General features: G+C 38.7%; 1 pseudogene; it reads left to right on the forward strand.

Moving 5' to 3' along the window:
• The first annotated feature begins 6382 nt into the window (after positions 1-6382).
• Positions 6383-21230, forward strand: part of LOC109016750 — a 34754-nt pseudogene continuing 19906 nt past the window's right edge.

Genomic DNA, 21230 nt, shown 5'->3' on the forward strand with positions numbered 1-21230 from the left:
GCCTATCTATCCAACCGCCTAAACAGTCACCGTACACGGTATAGCCGCCCCGTACGTTCCTTCCAATGTCATCGACTGTGACGGTCAACGAGCAAAGCACGGATTATCCCGTCGACGGTATAACTCTCTATCCCTTGTTACTTATGTTGGATGTTGGTTAGTTGACTAGGTTGTGGCCTGTGCTGTTAGTATTATGAAGTTGTTGTGTAGTAAGGTGTTGTGATGTGTCGTGACATGAAGTGTTGGGCGTAGTTGGAAAGTGTGCTATGTAGTGTTGTGGATTGTACTGTGAAGTGTGGTTGTGGTTTATGTGCTGTAGTAGTGGCATGGCCAGTAGTCCGGGGTGACGGGTGTCACCGTGTAATTAACCTATGGCCGGGAGTATGTGCGAAGTGGTTGGAAAGTATCAGAGTAGTGCAGCGGAAGCATGACTGAGCAACGTCACGAAGTGATGTGGCCAAGCAAGAAGTCATGCTGTGATGGGTTCGGGTGTATGTCGGGTGACGTGACGAGGTCATGGTGTGGCTTGGGGATAGTCTCGAGCTATATGGCGTGACGTAAGGTGTAGTTATGAATGGAGTCCTATCATATTAAGTGTTGGGATGAACTGTCAAGAGGTTCAGGTAGCACGGAGAGTCGTGCTAGCCGGGTATGAGAAGGTTGGTATCGGAGTATGGTGCTTGTCCATACGAGCCGATGACCAATGTATAATATGTTGGTCTTAAGTGATAAAGGAGTAAGACATGTGTGTAATCTGGTTAAACACATGTGCCGGAGGGATTCACCGTATATAATGGTCAATATGTCTTGAGTTTGGTGACACATTGCTTAAGCCGCGCTTAAGCCCTGTAGCGGCTTAGAGCTATGTGACGTGTATGGATAGGCGTGAGGATTAGAGTGAGCTAAGATACATGAAGGTAATGACAAGTGTACTGTCTAAGGATGGGATGTGTGGCTTAGTCGGACTGAGTCATGTGTCGGAACTTTATTAATGAGAAGAATGAGACAGAGGTCTTAGTATCTTAATCCTAAGGTGAATCATGGGTTCACCCTAGCGAGTAAGCACTCGAAATAGAACGTTAATGTTGAAAGAGATTGTGACCGTAATGGGTCCCTGAAGGTCTTGTCATAGTAAGGGACATGAAAGAGCATGGTATAGAAGGAGAGTGTTCTAAGTAAATCATAGTTCTATTTCTAGTTCAATTGTTTATGTACTAGATAGAGAATAACGTTAAGGTTATGTGTACGCATGTAGGTTGCCATCTGACACGCGCATGAATGGACTGCATGGTATGAAATTAGCATGGATTCCAGTTAAGTGTTACGTTCATACCCTTCTGGAGTTTTCCAAAAGATAAGAAAAACAAAACAAAACACTTTTCCTTTCGAAAAGAATGAAAGAAACGGTTTTCCATGAAAAGGTAGACGTTTTATGAAAAAACACGATAAGCATGTCATTTTAAAGTATAAGTATGTACGACCTTCCTTGGCAGCCCCTTTTCATGCACCCCAAAAGTATTAATTGTACGCATGTGAATGGATGACTATACACGGTATCTGTTGTATGTATCTTCCACAAAAATGCATGGCATGAAAGACGATTTTCGGACTTACGGCCCCAAACAATGTTTTTCTCATGAAATGATGTTTTCTCATGAAAATGAATGTTTTCTCATGAAATGACTGTTAAATGAAAGAAAAGAAAAGAATGAAAACTCATGCTCATGCACATGAAAAAATGAAACTCCAGCTCGTTATAGCTGACATGAATGAATGAATGAATGGAAAGCAAAGAAAGGCTTGAAAGCATGAAATGTATGAAAATACGTAACGACTAAATGAATGAAAGGGGTACCCAATGAATGAATGGGCAGATTGCAATGTCAGGCAATAGTATCTGGTAGTGCACTTAGTGCTGCATTCTGACGGAATGAGATTCCAACCCTTGGCCATGAGCGAATCCATTGGCCATAGGGCTGCTACCCCTAGCATGCGGGGAGTAACAGTGTGCACTAACCTATGAAAGTGAAAAGAAAAGTATGTATGAATGCACGAGATTCTTCAATAAATGATGAATTTTTTCTTCAGATCTGTTGTTTCATATATTTCCTCTTTTTTGCTCTGCAGATCTCTTTTTTTTTCTTTTTTTTTTCGAACTCTGCAATTTCATTCTAAATCTGAGAAGTTTTACTTCAGATCTATTGGTCAATTTTTTTTTTTTTTTTTTGGTTTTTATGTTTATAAACTTTGACAGATCTCGACATCGGCTTCATTTGGAACTTAAACTCATCCCAACTCATCATTACAATTTTTTTAAATTCCAACACAAAATATAATAAACAATTCAATTTTTTTAAATCTCAAAATAATAATAATAATAAACAATAATATTCTAACAATATTTTATCATATCAACTCAACTCAATTCAGTTTAACATCCAAACGCACTCTTATTCTAGATCTGTGAAGTTTTGCTTCAAATTTGTTAGTGTATATAGTTGGATTCTTCGTCCAACAGAAATGATGAATACATCATACATTGTCGGTAAAAGAAGGGTAAAACGGTAAAAATGTGAACAGAAGGTAATAGAAATTTAGGACAGAAAGGAAAACAAATACAAAAGTAGGGGCAAAATCGAAAAAAAAATATTAGACGAAAAAACTGTTCATCTAACATTCGCGTTTATATATACAGTAGATATACCAGCAGTGGTAAAGAAAAAAAAAATAAAGTGTAACTTCGAATATTAAAATAATCTAATGTATAAGAGTAAAATTATTATTTATTTATGTTCATCATTTATTATAAAATTTAAATTATAATAAAAATTCAAATTAATTAGATAGTTTTTTTCTTTTAAAAATGTTCAGTAAAACTTCATCATTTATTTAATGATGAAAAATTAGTATTTTATAAATTAAAGTTGATTTTAAGTGTACGATATAATATTATTTTCTTAAAAATGTTCACTAAAATTTTATCTTTTATTTAATGATGAAAAATTAGTATTTTATAAATTAAAATTAATTTTAAGTATATGATAGAATATTTATATTTTAATTATCTATTTTATGTTAGTTTAAATCAATATTTAAATTTCTACCGTTAGATTAAATCTGAATATTAAAGATGAATGGTTGAAATTTAAAACTCAAAAACTAACATTTTTCCCCACTTTTCCTTTCTCCCTCTCTCTCCTTCCTCAAGCACGTTTGCCTAATTTAGTTAATTAAGAATATTATCATATTTAAATTATGTTAAAACTCTAATTATTTATATGGTTTTAATTTCTTAAAAATATTTAGTAAAATTTTATCATTTATTTAATGATGGAAGATTAGTATTTTATAAATTAAATTTGATAGTTTATGTATGATATGCTATTTATTTAGTTAATTAAGGATATTATCATACTTAAATTATGTTAAAACTCTAATTATTTATATGGTTTTAATTTCTAAAAAATATTTAATAAACTTTTATCATTTATTTAATGATAAAATATTAGTATTTTATAAATTAAATTTGATAGTTTATGTATGATATGCTATTTATATATTAATTATTTAAATTTTAAATTAGTTTAAATCAGTGTTTAAATTTCTATTGTTAGATCAAATCTAAGGACTTAAAATGAAGGGTTGAGATTAATTTCTTAAAAATATTTAATAAAATTTTATCATTTATTTCAATGTTTTTAATTAAGTTAATGTTTACGTATATTCAAATCAATATTTTAATCTTTTACCATTAGATCGGAAGACCCCAAGACGAAGGGACTGGGTAAATACCCAAACCCTCTTCCTTCTCTCTCACTTTTCCCTCTCCTCTCTCTCTCCTCCCTCAGCTCACGCGTACGTGGTATGCTGCCCCTCTCCTAGCCGAATCTTCATCTGCCCAGCCCGGCGCCGCCGTGCGCTGGTGAGCCTCACTGCCCCTTCCACTGGCACCACCTCACTCCGGCGAGTCCCCCCACACCGGTCTCTCTCTCTCATGCTCTCTCTTCCACTCTCTCGGTTGTGCAGAGCCCGAATGGGCTTGATTTTTCTGTGCCGCCGTGCACCATCCTCCAGCGCCACCACCTCCACGGTAGCCTCATCTCCCACCGGCCATCCCCCTCCAGTGAGCTCGGTCTCCATCTCCTTGCCGTTTGCCCCCACGAAGTCCACCTCCCTTACGCATGGGTTCTCCCACTTCTACCGCCATGCGCCACGACCCATGGTGTCCAGCCACCGTCATGAGCTTCCTCTGGCCACCATCGATCTACCCCAACCACCCATGGCCCCGATCTACCCCTCATGCATGCCCACTCTCTCTCACTCTCTCACGGACTCTCCCTCCTTCCCAAGCTCTAGCCTATGACCCTGATATGTGATTTGCGATTTATGTGGAAACTTGTGTTTTGATTTGGTGAGTTGTGTGATGATTTTTTTATTTTGTGGTGATTTGTGGTGATTTTATTGTCATTTTATTGTGGTTTTGCTGTAATGATGTAGAGAGGGACGAGGATTGTGGTATTACATCGCACAGTGGCATTCACACGCACAAACCTATTCTCGGCTCAACTCATAGAGAAACACAGTGACATTACGTTCGAACCCATTGATTACTGTTCACGGTTACTATTTATTACTGTTCACATTATATGTATTTTAAGTATAAAGAAGATATAGTATTTTTCACACTTTGCATGTTCTAAACTCATATCTATAATCATTTGCACTTTATTGAATGCTCTTCGATCTGTTTTATATATGCAATCCCATGGTTCAATCCGGGTTGGGACGGTTATGGGTGATGCGGGTTCCTGTCCGGATAAAATCTGGGTTGGAACCCATAACCGGCCGGATAAAGAGTCTTATGCAAGCATTTGATGATCAATTGTATGTAAAGTAATTATATATTGGCATATATATACTTTCTTTTAGGCTTCGTTTGGTTAGTTAATTACTCTCAACTCATCTCAACTCATCATTATAATTTTTTCAAATTTCAATATAAAATATAATAAACAATTCAACTTTTTCAAATCTCAAAATAATAATAATATTAAAAAATAATATTCTAACAATATTTTATCATCTCAACTCAACTCAATTCAACTCATTTCAACATTCAAACACAACCTTAAATGATTTCTAATTTCTTCGTTGAACTAATACTGATGGGATTTCATGCGTACCTCCTCTCTCCTCTGTCTTGATTACTAGCGGCTCCATTAATATATTATATAATAAATAATAGATTAATTATTACCACATGCTCGTGTCAGTAATTTCATGTGGGAGTTCTACTTCTACCTACTTAATTAATTACAATTAAGTAGTTAATTAGGATAAATGCTGCATTACGCACCTCGTCCCCGCCCCCCGCCAAAATAATATTTTTAGGTTTGATTGAAATTTGTTAGGATACCAAAAAAACTCTAAGCTATTATTAATTTATTACCAATATATTTCATTTTGTAGATTCAATATTATGTTTAATTAATGGTCTTATTTTTATTAATCTTTAATCACCAATTCTTAACTAATATTAAAAAATGAAACCTATTGATAACTCAAGGTATAAACTAAAACTCTTGGTAATGTTGGGTGGATGTTAATAAATATTTTTATTCAAAAATGTCAAAATAATATCTTACAAGATTTTCAGCTAATGAATTATTTGATTTCTTTTACTCAGAGAGTTGACAGAATAGATAGATTATTAGATAAAAAATTATTTTTTATATTCACTTGAAAATAAATGATGAATAGTCCACGTTTACAAAACTTTATTAAAAAAAATAAAAAAAATTCTTCTTATCAACTACTATTCATCACCTCTTATCTTACATCTTATGAAAATACTTCTATGCTCTATAAAAACTACTCTCACGTTTTATAAAAAAATTATGAGCGTGAAATGTGAAAATAAATAGTAAATAATACAAAATAAATCCTTAAAAAGAAAAGATGATGCCATTGTACTACCAGCTCTTTTACTTTTGGGCATGACTGCTAGTTTATGTTGTCTTTTCTTTTAAATATTTTAGAAAAACATACAAATTTAGTAATTTTTTAAAAATATTTAAAAATAAATAAAATGTAATAACCGTCAAACACAGAAGGCAAATTAGCATTTAAAAAAAAAAAATTAGAAAAAAATAAAATAAAAAAATAGTCACACTCAGATCGACACCAGTGCTGCCGCCCGCATCTAAAGATTACTCCGACTTTCAAAACAACAAAATAGTCATTTCACTATTTTTAGCCACGCGTCGTATGTAATTTGCACCGTAACACGCCATTTATCACCTCATCCGATCACTCCACCCTCTCCCTCCTCTACGTATGAGGAGCACACGCAAGCACGTTTGTTCTAGCTGTCTCTCACATTCTCTGCGAACTAAAGTAAAATAGCAAAGAGAAAATGCAGTACAACAACTTGGGGAGATCGGGGACTGAAGGTGAGCCAGCTCTCGTACGGAGCGTGGGTGAGCTTCGGGAACCAGCTCGAAGTCAAGGAGGCGAAGACGCTGCTCCAGTGCTGCCGCGACCACGGCGTCAACTTCTTCGATAATGCCGAGGTCTACGCCATTGGCCGCGCCGAGGAGATTATGGCCCAAGCCATTCGGGAGCTCGGGTGGAAGCGTTCCGATATCGTCGTTTCCACCAAGATATTCTAGGGCGGTTCGGGCCCCAACGACAAGGGTCTCTCCAGGAAGCACGTCGTCGAGGGGACCAAGGCCTCCCTCAAGCGCCTCGACATGGACTATGTCGATGTCGTTTATTGCCACAGCCCAGGCTCATCCACGCCGATTGAGGAGATCGTGAGGGCAATGAACTACGTGATCAATAAGGGCTGGGCATTCTACTGGGGGACTAGCGAGTGGTCCGCCCAGTAGATCACAGAGGCTTGGGGGATCGCAGAGAGGTTGGATTTAGTGGGGCCGATCGTCGAGCAGCCTGAGTGTAATTTATTGTCCCGTCACAAGGTCTGGCATTTTTTCATGTTAGTATGTATTCACATGTATTTTTTTTTAAGTTATTATTTAAATAGATTTTTTTAATATTTTTTAATATTTTTAAAAAATTAAATTTAGAATATCATTAAAAATATTTTTATAATTAAAAAGTAAAAAAAATATTAAAAAATACTTCATTAATCACGAATTTCGTGATTAAGAAAATATTTTTTAATAATATTATAAATTTTTTTATTTTTTAAAAATATTTAAAAATTTTATATAAAAAAATTAGAAAATACACGCAATAAAATACATTGCTCCCGCTGGGGCTCCCACCTCTAACATTTTCCTATTTTTTTTGCTGAATTGTTGCTTTTTGGAGTTCGTACAACAATATATTTATTGGTTTTTGTAACACAACTGATAGATATGGAAATAAATAGCAGGAGAAATAGAAAACGGTAATAGCTTTCTTCGAGGGAAAGCGCCTCCAGGAAACACACGGGAGAGAATAGGATTTTTGATTAACTTTTTGATACCTCACATATTCCAGGAACTATCCTATAAAGACTTACGAATGTGCCATACCAGGCCACTTACAATGGACTCAACAATTAAAAGGCTAATAATAAGACTCAGGCCCACGGCCCACTTAAAGAAGGACTTGACACTGGAATGAAAATAACAGACTCATAACTACTCACTAATCCAACTAAGAAGCCCACGGAGAAGCCTAGGCCCGCGACCCATGCGTGTGTCCTGCCGACAACTTCACTTCACTTAAACCACACACTTCACTTGCACTTGTGTTTCAGTTTCCAGAAGTTACCTTAGAGATCTAGGGTTTGTCACTTGCTACCACTTCCCTTGACTACTGCCGCCCTACCACCTGCTCCTCCTCCTCCTCTGTAGGTGGTTGTTACATAGCCCCCCTGTTTAGAACATCTTGCCCGCAAGGTGGGGGAACTCGGTTTTGAGTATTGTGTAACCTTCCCATGTTGCGTCTCCGGCCTCTTGACCCTTCTATCGAACCAGTAGCTCTGCCTGAGCTTGGTTGTCGGTTTTAACCATGCGGCGGCTCAATATTTCGGCTGGCTCTGGCCGAATCACTCTATTTTCGTCCACTAGAGGCAACGGCGGGAGAGCTGTCACCTTGGATCCCAACTTCTTTTTGAGTTGTGAAACATGGAAGGTGCTGTGAATCCGTGAGGAGCTGGGAAGATCCAACTTGTAGGCCACCTGTCCTACTCTCTGCAGAACCCGAAAGGGACCAAAAAATCGAGGAGATAGCTTGAGATTTTGTCTCTGCGCCACCGTGCTCTGTCAATACGGCTGAAGCCTGAGGTATACTTCATCCCCTTCGATGAACTGCTGCTCTTTTCTTTTAAGGTCAAAATATTTTTTCATCCTAGCTTGTGCCGTCTGTAAATTGTGTTTGAGAAGCTGTGATATCTTATCCCTTGTTTTCAATGTGTGGTCCACTGTTTCAGCCCGTGTTGTCCCTGGTACATAGTTTAAAAGCCTCGGAGGCGATTGGCCATACAAAGCCTCATAGGGAGTGATCCGTGTAGAGGAATGCTTAGTGGAATTGTACCACCACTCAGCTAGGGGTACCCACTTAGCCCAATCCTTAGGTCGATCTCCACTAAAACATCTTAGGTAGTTCTCAACAGTTTTGTTGACAGCTTCAGATTGTCTGTCGGTTTGCGGATGATAGGTTGTGCTTAGGGAGAGTTGAACCCCCTGTAATGAGAAAATCTCTTGCCAAAAATGGGTGCTTTCTCGGTCAGACACAATGGATTGTAGCAGACCATATAACTGGAAGATGTGTTTGAAAAATAGATGAGCAATGTCCCTAGCAGTGTAGGGATGTTTGATCGAGATAAGGTGGTTGTATTTAGTCAGCCTGCCAACCACGACCCACAACGTGTTGAACCTTTGAGAGTTAGGTAACCCTTCCACAAAATCCATGGTTATATGAGTCCATGGTTGTGCAGGCACAGGTAGTGGCTGCAGTAGCCCACTAGGGAGGGTGTTGTCGATTTTAACTCTTTGGCACACATCACAATTTAGGATAAAAGCCTTAACATCTCTCTTGAGGCCTTCCTAATAGAAATCCATTCTCATACGATGGATGGTCTTGTCATACCCCGAGTGGCCCCCCCACGAGCTGTTGTGCGACAGTTCCAGCCGTCTATTCTTAAATTCCTCCTGTCGAGGGATATACAACCTGCCCTTATACATTAGGAGACCCTCCCTCATTGTGTACTTAGGGCCCAGCTTGCCCTCTGAAAATGACTTGGTCATGTTCTGCATCTGTGTATCCTCTTCACACGCTGCCCTTAAATCTTCCAGCCATTGGACACTAGGGAATGAAATCAACATCAATTCAGCCCCCCCATCAACTTCCTTCCGCGATAAGGCATCAACAACTTTATTTTCCACTCCTTTTTTGTACTCCACTACAAAATCATAACCAAGCAACTTAGTAATCCATCGTTGTTGCATAGGAGTTCCCACCTTTTGATCTAAAAGGTGCTTGAGACTCTGCTGGTCAGTCCGTACCACAAAGGCCTGGCCTAGTAGGTAATGCCGCCATTTAATGACTGAGGAAACCAAAGCAAACAGTTCATTTTCATAAGTTGACATCATGAGAGCTCTTCCCTTTAGGGCTTGGCTGAAAAAGGCTAGAGGCCTGCCTTGTTGCATCAAAACAGCCCCAATAGTGTTGCCTGAGGCATCACTCTATAATGAATGGTTTTAAAAAATCTGGAAGAGCTAACACAGGGGGTTGGGTGACAACCTCCTTTAGCTTGTTGAAAGCCAGCCGTGCTTCATCACTCCACTTGAAAGAATCCTTTTTTAACATTTGGGTTAAGGGAGAAGCAATTCCCCCATAGCCTTTTATGAACTGACAGTAATATCCCGTTAACCCCAAAAATCCCCTCAAGCCCTTAAGTGACTTGGGTAAGGACCAGTCTAACATGGCGTGTAGTTTTCCCGGATCTGCTTGCACTCCTTCCGCTGAAATCAGATGGCCCAAATAGGCTACTTCCTTACACCTAAAGTGGCACTTTGACCGCTTGGCGTACAGCTCATGTTGACACAGTATGTCAAGGGTGACATGGATGTGTTGTACCTGTTCTTCCACTGATTTGTTGTACACGAGAATATCATAAAAAAAAACAAGAATAAACTTTCTTAAATAGGGCCTAAATACCTCATTCATGAAGCTTTGGAAAGTGGAGGGTGCATTAGTTAGCCCAAAAGGCATCACTAGGAACTCATTATGGCCCTCATGCGTCTGAAATGCTGTTTTGGGAATATCCTCTGGTTTGACCCGGATTTGGTGGTAACCCGACCTCAAATCCAGCTGTAACACCCCGTTCCCGAAAAGACATTTTAGAATTTTCGAGGAGTCAGTGTGCTACTACTAAACTTAAATATAAAAAGCTTTTCCTTTTTAACAACGCGCCAGATACGAAAGAATTCCATAAAATAACAAACTTCAATAAATACTGAAAATTCAAAATAAAGTCTGCGGAAGCATTTATAAAAAAAATACAGAAGTCTTATGTGCTTATCAAAATAATTTATTTAAACCATAGAAATAATCATAGCAAAAATCTGTCTAGGCCTCAGCCTTGCCTCCTGGAGTCAAATCCTGTCCTGCAGTCTCATCTTCATAAATGTCGTCACCTGGGGGGTTTAAAAACATGAAAACAAACTAAAATGAGTCGAATACTCAATAAGCAACACATCATACAGTAAACATAATAAACATAAGGTGTCTTGAAAATCGTGCATATTCATAAATACATGCATAAAAATCATGAGCATGAACATTAACTTATCTTTCACTTATCATAGGCCGTTACCCACTGTTGACCCCCGTGAGTTAGGGTTAGCGAATCTAAAAAGATTCTGATTCCGCCCGTGGCCGCGGGTTGTGGAATCCATACATAAGGAAGACAATACTGGGTGCACTACCAGCATGCACGACCTGGCAATGCAATATGCCCATAACATAGGTACCGTTTTCATATCATAACATAGGCCGTTACATATTTTATCAAATCATACTTGCATACTTGTCATTTCATAGATTTCAAAAGAAATCACATATATACTTGTCATATCGTATCATAGATTTCAAACGAAATCGCATTCTTTCATAAATGTTGTGATACATGTTTCATCGCATAAAATCATGATTTTTCATAAATATTTTACGAAAATAACTCTCTCATAAAATCATGCATTTCTTAAATAATTTTATGAATAATCTTTCACATAAAATCATGCATTTTATAAATAATTTTATGAATAATCTTCACATAAAATCATGCATTTCATAAATAATTTCATGAATAATCTTTCACATAAAATCATGACTTTTTCATAAATTTATCATGTTTTGGATACGTAAAAAAAAGATTTCCAATAAAGGGCATACATGCATAATATCTTTTATAAAAAGACAAACAGCTCACTGTACATATGCGTAAGGATATGATCATGCTACTTACCTTGCAATGCTAATCCACTATTTTCGGCACGAAATCGGTCGCCTATAAAAATAAACACGTATTTTGCATAAATTTCTAATTAAATAAGTGATTCTATTTAAAACCCTAACTACTAAAATAGTCTATATTTTCTAAACCTAAACACTTCCCGACACTAAAATAGCCTTACCCGCTAGTCTTAAATAAGCAAGGATATTTTTGGAAAATAACATACTATACATGGGTATTTTGGGAAAATAAAATAGAGGGGCATTTTTGTAATATAACTAACCTAAAGAAAAGAATGGTTTACGGGTTGCATGATCCGGTTTACGCGTGAAAGGAAATGCATGCAATCGGGTAGGGTGCGATGCTCACCGAGAGAGGAAGCTGATGCGCGGCGGCTCTGGGTGGCTGGGGAAGGACCGGAGACGCGACTGGGTTCTCTGGGCAGTGGTGGTATGACGCCGAGAGGGGGAGAGTGGGAGTTGACGCCGAGAGGAAGAGAGCGGGAGTTCAAACAAGCCGCAAACAAACCGAGAGAAAGAGAGGGACGACGACGGTCGTGGCTTACCGGGACGGAGTGGGTGCCACTGGGTTGTGCTGGTCGGCGATTTCTGTGGCTGAGGGTGGCCGGGCTGTGGCTTACGGTCGAAGAGCTCAATGCTCTGTTTTTTAGGGCTAAAACAGGGGAGGATGGCAGCGGGTTTATGGCTTTTTCGAGGGCGGGCCGTGCGGTGGTTCCGCTACTGGGCAACGAGGTGGCCAGAGGGAGGGGCTGCGACGTGGTTTGCTTGGCTTCGGCAAGGTGGTGCTACGGTTTCCCGGTGGCGTGCAGTGGTTGTGTGTGGAGGAAAAGTGAACCAACGCGGCAGTGGGATTTACGGTGGAGGGAGAGGTGGTCTGCTGGACGAGCTTGAGGGAGATGGTGGAGCTTGTCTTCTCGGACGTGTGCTGCGGTTTGAGGGGAGGAGGTTTGTGGCAAGTGCTCTGTGTGCGTGAGTGTATAAATAAATACAGTGTCGTGCAAGCGGAGGAAAAGAAAGGAGCCGTGCATGCGTACGTTTGATGCGTGAGAGGAGGATTTACGGTGGAGAACTTGCGGCTTGCCATGCGTATGAATATATGTTTCAGAACCTAGAAGAAAACCCTAGAAAAAAAAAAGAGACGTGCATGTGTATGTGCATGTGAGTAGGTTGTTTGAAATTCAAAATAGAAGAAAAATCCGGCAAGAGGAGTTGTATTATGAAGAGGATTCAAGGGTTGGACAGAAATAATAATAGTAAAAATAATAATAATAATAATAATAATAGAGCCTTAATAAAATTATTCAAATTTTATCCCTAAAAAATATAGGGTCGGGTCGTTACACCAGCTTAGAAAAAATTATTGCTCCGTACAGTTCATCCATAAGCTCCACCACTGGAATAGGATATTTATCCTTGATAGTGGCCTTATTTACGCCCCGGTAGTCGACACAAAGTCTCCATGGACCATCTGCCTTACGGACCAGCAACACCGAGGATGAGTAGGGACTTTGACTAAGCTGTATAACCCCTGTGGAGAGAAGTTCTTGCACTATTTTTTCAATCTCTTCCTTTTGGTAGTATGGGTAACGGTATGGCCTTAGGGAAATGGGTTTAGTTCCGGGTAGTAAGTTAATGGTATGGTCATGAGTTCGGGATGGGGGCAGTCCATTAGGTGATGAAAACACCTCGGGGAATTGCTGTAACAGTGGCTGTAACACTACTGGAACTTCTTCTACAGTTGTAGAGCTGCTGGTTTTGACCCCTTCCATTACTTGTAGTATAATGCCCTTTTTTTCTAACCCATCGGGCCTCTTAAAAGTTCCTTCTTCTATCATTTTAACTCCTGCTAGTCCATAGATGGATACCAACCTGCCTTGGTACTGAAATTGCATCACCAACTTCTCAAAGTTCCATAAAATGGACCCTAAGTCCCTTAGCCAATTAATTCCCAACACCATGTCGCAGCCCGCCAAAACCAGAACATGGACATCCACTGGGAAAACAGTTCCCCGGATTAACACATTAACCCCATTGCACTTGCCTTCACTAGGAAGTAATTCACCATTCGCCACTCTCACCTGCACCCTCACGTTGGTGTCAAGAGGAAGTTTATTTTTATTTATCACTGCTGGGTCCAAAAAACTATGAGTAGACCCTATATCCACCAATATGGTCACCCATTGGCTGCAAATTTTTCCTTTCACACACATGGTTCTTGGGCCTTGAGATCCAGTGAGTGCATGGAGTGAAATTTCTGGGCTGTTTTGGGTCTCAACCAGGTCGGGTCGAGGTGGTTCCTCACTTGAGACATCATTAAAAGACCTGTCCTCACAAGCCGCCATTGCCGAATCAACTTCCAGCAAGACATCTTCCAATACATACAGCTTAGGCCTTTCACACTTATGGCCCAGGTGCCATTTTGAATCACAATAATAGCATAGTCCCTTCTCCCTTCTCCCTCCTCTCTTGCATTTGCTGTTGGTTGATTTTCTGGATGGGAAATGAAGGTTTCGAAAATGGTTTATTGGCATATTGTGGGTTCTTTGGATGAGAAAGAGGTGGCTGGTTGGGGGTTTTGAGGATGCCTAGGCCTAGGGAGTAGTTATGGCTAAATCTGGTTGGGCTTTTCTTGATGATTTTTTTTCTACTTGAATTTTGGCTAAACTGTAGGCTGAGTTTAAGTCAGGGGGGTTGAACATTTTCACAGTCAACCGGATGTCATCGCTTAGTCCACTAATAAAACAACTGAGTTTGTAGGGATCTGTCAATGCCTTTAATCTATTAGCTAAGGTTTCAAACCTTACTTTATAGTCCTCTACCGTCCCATTTTGTCTCAATTTTGTCAAGGCCTCCATAGGGTCATCATACACACTAGGGTCAAATCTTACTAATAATGCAATAATAAATGCCTCCCAATCTGGAATCTGTCCAGATTCTTCCATTCCTTCGAACCAAGGGAGAGGGCCTTACCCTCCATGTGAAATGAGACAAGTCTGAGTTTGTGTTATGGTAGTGTATTATGTAAAGAAAAAAACTGATTCACCTTGTAAATCCAACTTACAGGATCCTCTCCATGAAACACCGAAAAATCAAGTCGGATGGTGCGAGCTTGGACCTCGCCGTGTGGACGTTGAGGGTTTGAATCCTCCTGATTCTGAACATTGGAAGAAGAGTCTCCACTGCTGTTCCTCTGCTGCATTATCACATTCAAGATTGCTAGTTGTTGTATAACTGCCTCAAGCTGTCCTTTAATGGCTATTACCTCTGTACCCAGCCCTTATGCTGTTTTTTGTACAGCATTAAGACCTTCTTGTAACTGAGTCATTCTTGTGTCATCAACCATGTTTGAATTTTTGAAGTAACAGAGAATCGGTTGTCTGCTGATACCAATTTGTAACACAACTGATAGATATGGAAAGAAATAGTAGGAGAAATGGAAAACGGTAATAGCTTTCTTCGAGGGAAAGCGCCTCCAGGAAACACACGGGAGAGAATAGCATTTTTGATTAACTTTTTGATACCTCACATATTCCAGGAACTACCCTATAAAGACTTACGAATGGGCCATACCAGGCCACTTACAACGGACTCAACAATTAAAAGGCTAATAATAAGACTCAGGCCCACGGCCCACTTAAAGAAGGACTTGACACTGAAATGAAAATAACAGACTCATAACTACTCACTATTCCAACTAAGAAGCCCACGGAGAAGCCTAGGCCCGCGACCCATGCGTGTGTCCTGCCGACAACTTCACTTCACTTAAACCACACACTTCACTTGCACTTGTCTTTCGGTTTCCAGAAGTTACCTTAGAGATCTAGGGTTTGTCACTTGCTGCCGCTTCACTTGACTACTGCCGCCCTACCACCTGCTCCTCCTCCTCCTCCTCCTCGGTAGGTGGTTGTTACAGTTTTCCTATTTGTATGAAATGCGTTGTTGTTTTCAAGGGAATACAACTCAGATGTGATATTTTTTATTTAACTGATGCTCGGTGATCATGTTAGTTTGGGTAGTAGATCATTGACAAATGCGGTCTTGAATGTTTTTTTTTTAATTTTTTAACTTAATAATTAAGAAAGTATTTTTTTAATAATATTGTAAATTTTTTTATTTTTTTAAAATATTTATAATAATTAAAAAAATATATGAAATATATGAAATAAAAGAAATAAAAAATAAAAAAATACGTTTTATGTTTTTGATGGATTTTCGAGCCACTACAACAGAATGTGTCTTTTGTGACAGAGAAAACTGTCACCAAAAAAGGGCAAACCGTCACTAAACATATATGGTGACGGTTTGAAACCGTCACCTAAAGTGTGTCACAGAAAACATTTGGTGACGGTTTACTGTTCAACCGTCACAAAAAATATTTTTAGTGACGGTTGGAAGTGTTTGGTACAACGTTCGAACGTTCATGTTTTTGTGACGGTTATAAACTGTCACAGAAAATAACGTTCGGACGTTATACCCGACCGATTGGCGTTCGAATGAGAGAATTTGAAGTTCGCTGAATATTGTTCGAACGTATAATATTTACATTCGGACGTTCACCCGATCGATTGGCGTTCGAATGAGATAATTTTACGTTCGTTGATTATCGTTTGAACGTAATATATTTACGTTCGAATGTTAATGCGTCCGAACGTTAACTACAATAAACGATCGAATATTTGTTCGAACTTAAACGTAAATGTTCAAACGTAGCGCGTATAATGTTCAGACGTTATTTCGAATGTAAACGAAGGAGCGTTCGAATGCAAGTTCCTTGTTCGAATGTTAATCGCTTTACCGTTCGAACTGTTTGTTCGTTTTAGCGTGAATACGTTCGAACGATCAAATTGTATTTACATTCGAACGTTTGTTAGAGTGTGAACCAACATTCGAACGATTTTTATTTACATTCGAACGTACAGATCAGAAATATTAATTTCATAAAATTTAAAAACATAATACCAATGTTATATCATATTACATACCTAATTAACAATAACAATGTCTTATAAAAGCACAAAATTAGATATTAAAACTAGTCAGAAATATTGATAAAATTTATTTCTTCTTTTTCCCTCGCCCACGGGGATTCTGTTGCAACGACATAACACGCTCCATTTGCACCATCATCTCTCGTTGCACTTTCTCTTGCACTTCACTGCGTATTCTTTCCTCCTGGTCTCTCTGTTGGTCCTGCAAACGCGTCTCTAAATGAGACTGTCATTCTAAGAGAGACTCTAACTCTTGCTGTTTCGACCTCATATACTCATTCTCACGCCGTGCAGCTTCTAAATCTGCCGTAAGATTATTAATTTGTGAAGCCGATGAGGTTGAGGAGGATGAACATTTGTGCTTGATAGATCGTCCCAAACCTCTTGCCATACTAGACTGCGGCCCGAGCACTTGCGTGAATATGTCTATGTCACTAGGAGAGGATTCCTCAGAAGCCGACTGCATCTCCATCATTTTTCTCTGCAATTTAAAAGGTAATGATCGTAAATAATTTAGTAACGTATTAAAAGAAATAGAAATAAGAAATAAACTATTAAAATGTTATATAAATAATTTATTGAACAAAATTAACACTGCTTACATAATTATTTGCAGCGACAAGATCCATCCACTCACTATACTCATTAGTGTGAGCAGTAGCATAGACATGAATGAGGGAAAAATTTTCAGGATAATCACGTTTCTAACAAAGCGACAATATTAGCAATTTTAAAAAGATAATGTTAGTACTTATCAGAAAGAATATCAGGAAAATAAATGAATTCTATAATTTTTTAATTACCATTTTTTCAGCAAGACAGTGGAATGACCTTGAACCGGCACGATGATGGACAGTCAGAGCGGATCTATTATGTGCATTTGTAGAACTCAAGTGCTATAAAATATATTAAAAATATTAATTGTAATATGTACACATGCATATAATATATAGAACGAATATAAATGTAAATAATTAAAAGATATAAATATAAAATACCTGATAATCTGGAGATGCGAAAAGATCACAACACTTTCTCCAATCATCTAACTTCATCTGCTGAAAAGGAGACTGCGCAGCCTCTTCCAACGTCTCAAACTTCTTGAAGTGGTCATGACATCGTCCTTTGTCACGTTGGAATAGTGTAGCCATCAACTCATTCACGGTTCTCAAATTCTCGCTACGGCCAAAGTCAAGGTCGAATTCATCCTAACAAAGGAATCAGGTCAAAAATATAATATATTAATCTAGGTGAAAAAAATGTACTGAAAAGTAAACTCACCAGCACACCACTTCAAATGTGCTCCTTAATGTCATTCGGAACATCTTGCCATGAGCGTACATCAAATGGAGCATAAGCTCGAACTACTGTGCCAATATAGGAGGAAAGCGCTGCTGCACTATCATCCACTCCTCCAGTGGAATTATCAGGAATTGTGACCTTCAGTTTACCGTGTCTTCTATTTTTTTCAAGAGAGATTCCACGTGTATAGCCACGACCGCGTCGTGCAGATGCATCAACTACGTGATAATAGATATACTATAATTAAAATTATATAATTTTTGAGAAAAAAGTATTAACTATTTATATAATTATCAATGACAATATTTCCTTACTGGTAGGTGTCGACTGGCTGTTGTTCTCTTCTGTGTTAAGATTGATCTTCAGGAACGGATTCCTCGAGTGGAGAGTCCTCAATGGATTCAGGACTTGGACTTGGCGGAGGCACATTTCTTCGTGCTTGTTTTGGCGGCATTCTTGAAAATAATTAATTATATCAAAGAAAATTAATTAGAAGAAATTATGAAAATTGAAGATATTTTATAGTCACCTAGCAATATGAATAAAATATTTAGTACTTTTATTCTTCATTTTCAGATGAATTTTCCATGCTTGTTTCAAAATCTCCATCAATAACATCTTCATCATCATTATGCACCTCTTCTTCATCATCCTTATCCACCTCCTGCCCGGATTCTGATTCGTCTTCATCTTCTGACTCGTCTTCTTCTTCTTCCTCCTCACTTACTTGAATTAAATGATCATTTAATATAGACGGGTCAAGATGGACGGATGGAACATCATCTCTACACAAGGGGAGCAACTCGAGTGCACCGAGGTCAACAAACAAGTTAATACCCTCTCCATCTTCCTGGTATGCCTCAACAATCGGAGTGTCATCTTCTTCTCCACTATTCTCGTAATCTGCACTCATTCTTGCTTCATATATATTTTGAGGAATAAATTTTTGTACGACTCGCCAAGTTATCACTTTTCATTGGATCAATCAAGTAATAGACTTGGGTAGCTTGACGGTAGCTTGACAAGCCAATACAAATGGATCATCTTCGTACCATTTAGATGCAGTATTGACACTCAAAAAGTGATTATCCCTATGTATCGAAACCCGACCACCGCCTAGATCCCACCAATCACATTTAAAGACATATGTTACAGACCCACCCAGATATTTCAATCTGATAATATCACGTATGACACCATAATAGTCAATATCATCTGTTCCATGACTTCCCTCGATCAACACACCACAATTTTGAGTCTTTCTATTACGTTCACGGTCCAAAGTATGGAATGTATAACCTCGAACCGTGCATGCAGTATATCGAAGTGCTCTATTTGAGGGACCACGGGCCAATGCATACAATTCAGAAGAAATTGATCTGGGATCACGAGCACGTTATTCCAAAATCTAACAATTGAAATAGTATATATTTATTATTTCATTATCCAGAGTCAAAAATTTCACAATATAACATATATATAATTTTAGGTTCATACATGTTCTTCAAACCATCCAGGAAATTCTTCCTCGTGTCTTGCCTCTATATTTTCTACGCCTTTCGTCTTAAGTTTGTCTATGTGGTCACTGTTATAACATATTGCAAAAGAAATATATTTTCAGCACAACAATTATAATTAATTTTAAGAAAACTATAATTATTCAAAGCATGTTCGAAATGACATACCTAAGATAATCATCAATCTCTCGGCAATTATTTAGCACATACCACCGAACTTTACCCAACTCTCCATCAATTAAATCGTAACCTGTTTGTGCACCCAATGGTCGTACATTCTGGGAAAACACTGATAGCTCACGAGGAGGCGGAGTAGCAAGATAAGCATTTCGCTCTTGACGATTAAATCGTGTCTCAATACCACAAAGATATAGAGAGCAAAATGTTAACCATTCATCGTGTATATAGGCCTCTGCTATTGAACCCTCAGCTTTGGCTTTATTCCCAACAGTGCGCTTCAATCGACCCAAATATCTTTCAACTGGATACATCCAACGGAACTGCACCGGTCCACCCAGAAGTACCTCTCGCGGTAAATGTATTGCTAAATGGACCATGACATCAAAAAATGATGGTGGAAAGATCTGCTCGAATTTACATAGTATAGTAGCAATGTCTTCTTCCAATTTCGACAACACATCTCGATTTACTACCCGAGCGCACAAATCCTTGAAAAACATATAGAGTTCAGATATGGTGACACGTACATTAGATGTCAGCTTCCCACGAATTCCCACAGGTAATAACTTCTGTAAAAATACGTGACAATCATGAATTTTCAATCTATTGATTTTCCAATCATCAGGACTCACACATCTACCAATATTTGAAGCATAACCATTTGACAACATCACACCTTGCAACCATTTGCAGAAATCCATCATCTCCTCCCTCATCATCGTAAAACATGCATGCGGCATGACCACCCTATTGCCTTCCACCCGCAAATGCAGATTATGTTTAATTCCCATTCTCTCAAGATCTTTCCTCGTCTTGATCGTGTCATTCGTCTTTTTGTTAATACTCATCAATGTACTCAGTATATTATCACAAATATTCTTTTCTATGTGCATTACATCCAAACTATGTCACAACTTGCATGACGACCAATACGACAATTCAAAAAAAATACTACGCTTTGTCCAATTCAATTCTGCTGCACCTCGTTTTCTCTTGTTCTTTCCCCGACCTTTGCCAAAATTGTTCGCTCTAACATGTTGCAGTTGTTCCACTATCTCTTCTCCAGACAACTCTTTTGGTGCAATCCTATCCTCTACTCTCCCATCAAACTTGGCACATTCTCTTCTCCATGCATGATTTGCTGGTAAATAACGTCAATGACCCATGAAACACAACTTCTGAGAATATTTTAGCCACTCACTAGCAGTTTCTTTATTACACATCGGACACGCTAACTTCCCATACGCCGGAAAATCATTTATGGTCCACATTACCGCAGCATGCATCTGAAAAGATGTCGACTTAGATGCATCATAAGTTCTAACGCCTGTTTCCCATAACTCTTTCAGCTCTTCAATCAACGGCTGCATGAATACGTCAATATCATTCTCAGGTGATCTAGGGCTAGGGATGAGTAAAGTTAACAAAAAGTTTAGCGCCTTCATACACCTCCATGGTGGAAGATTGTACGGAATCAATACCACGGGCCAAGTGCTATAACTTGTACTCATATTCCCAAAAGGGTTGAATCCATCGGTTGTGAGTCCCAGGCGCACGTTCCGTGCTTCTATCCCAAACTCTGGATACTGATTATCGAAAGACTGCCACGCAAGTGAATTAGCTGGATGCCTCATATATGCGTCATTCTTAACTCTTTTCTCCTCGTGCCACCTCATATCATTAGCTGTTTTCTTACACATATATAGTCTTTGCAACCTAGGTTTCAAGGGAAAATATCGCAACACCTTAACCG

The sequence above is a fragment of the Juglans regia genome, chromosome 7, assembly GCF_001411555.2.
Source record: "Juglans regia cultivar Chandler chromosome 7, Walnut 2.0, whole genome shotgun sequence".
Classification (NCBI taxonomy): domain Eukaryota; kingdom Viridiplantae; phylum Streptophyta; class Magnoliopsida; order Fagales; family Juglandaceae; genus Juglans; species Juglans regia.